Source organism: Belonocnema kinseyi, chromosome 2 (genome assembly GCF_010883055.1).
Source record: "Belonocnema kinseyi isolate 2016_QV_RU_SX_M_011 chromosome 2, B_treatae_v1, whole genome shotgun sequence".
NCBI classification, from domain to species: domain Eukaryota; kingdom Metazoa; phylum Arthropoda; class Insecta; order Hymenoptera; family Cynipidae; genus Belonocnema; species Belonocnema kinseyi.
Window position 1 is genome coordinate 2,639,317 of NC_046658.1, and position 1,627 is coordinate 2,640,943.

A 1,627-nucleotide genomic window follows, 5' to 3' on the forward strand; every position below is an offset into this window, starting at 1 on the left:
ATTAATTGTAAATTCCTTGAAATGTTTTAAAACATACTAAAATATTTAAAATCCTATAAAATCTCTTGAAATTTTTCAAAGCTTTTGAAAATTCCTCGCAATTTTAAAAATACCTTAAAATATTTTAAATTCTTTAAAATCACATACTAAATAATTGAAATCAATTGAAAATTCCTTAGAATCTAGTAAAATGCCCTAAAATGTATCAAATCCTTTAAAATCTAATATTAAATTACTGTAATAAATTGAAAATTCCTTGAAACCCTTTAGAATACTCTCAAATTTTTCGAAACCTTTAAATTCTTTTTAAAGATCTTGACATCTTTTAAAGATTTTTAAAGTACTTTGGAGTTTTTTCAAACAACCCTGATATAATTATTAAAATTCTTTGAAATTCCTTTAATTTTTAAAAATGAATTAAAAATTCAGTGATTTCTTTTTAAACATCCTCAAATATTCAAAATCCTTAAAAATCTGTTGAAATCTCTTGAATTTTTTTCAAGCTCTTGAAAATTCTTTGAAATTTTAAAAATACCCTGAAAAATTTCAAATCCTTTAGAACCTCATATTAAATTACTGTCATCAATTAAAAATTCTTTGGAACCTTTTTAAATACTCTCAAGTATGTTGAAACCTTCAAAATCTTTTCAAACACCTTGATAACTTTTAAGGATTTCTAAAGTCCTTTGGAATTTTTTTAAAATAACTCTGCTAAAATTGTTAAAATTCTTTGAAATTCCTTGAAATTATAAAAATATATTGAAAATTACTTTACATCTTTTTAAACATTCACAAATATCAAAAATCTTTTGAAGTTTCTTGACAGTATTTTAAGCTTTTGACAATTCCTTGAAATTTTGAAAATTCCCTGAAATATTTCAAATCCTTCAAAATATCATATTAAATTGCTGTAATCAATGAAAATTCCTTGGAATCTATAAAATTCTCTCAAATTTTTCAAATCCTTCAAAATCTTTTGAAATGCCCCTGGACTTTTTTTTAGGATTTCTAAATTACTTTGGAATTTTTTAAAATAAGCCTTCTAAATATTTTTCAATTTTTTGAAATTCCTGTAAATAGCACAAATAAATTGAAAATTCTTAGAATCTTTTAAAAAATCCTCAAATATTTTAAATCCTTACAAATCTTTTGAAATCTTTTAAAATTTTGTAAAGCTTCAGATAGAAATTAAAAAAAAGAAGAGTTTGAAAACGTTAAATATTGAAATGTTTGTAGATTAGAGTTTTGAAGACTGAATCAATAAAAATTCAAAGGTTTCGAAATTTAATTTTCAACAATTTTCAACTACTCCATAAGAATAATTTTCAACTACTCCATAAGAATAATTTTCAACTCGATGGGTTTCAAGTCTTCACATTTAAAATTGTAAACTTGGAAGTTTATTTATAAACAATTAATAATAATAAATAAATTAAATGCGTTCAAAATTTAAATGTATGTTTTTCAATTAGACAATTTCTAAATCAAATTATTTCAGACTGAAATTTAGAAAGATTTTAAACATTAACAATAAAACTGTTTGTAGATTAGTTTAACTATTAAATTAAACTTTTAATAGAAATTACTCGAGTTAAAATTTAACTATTTCTAAAACGATTTTTGTATA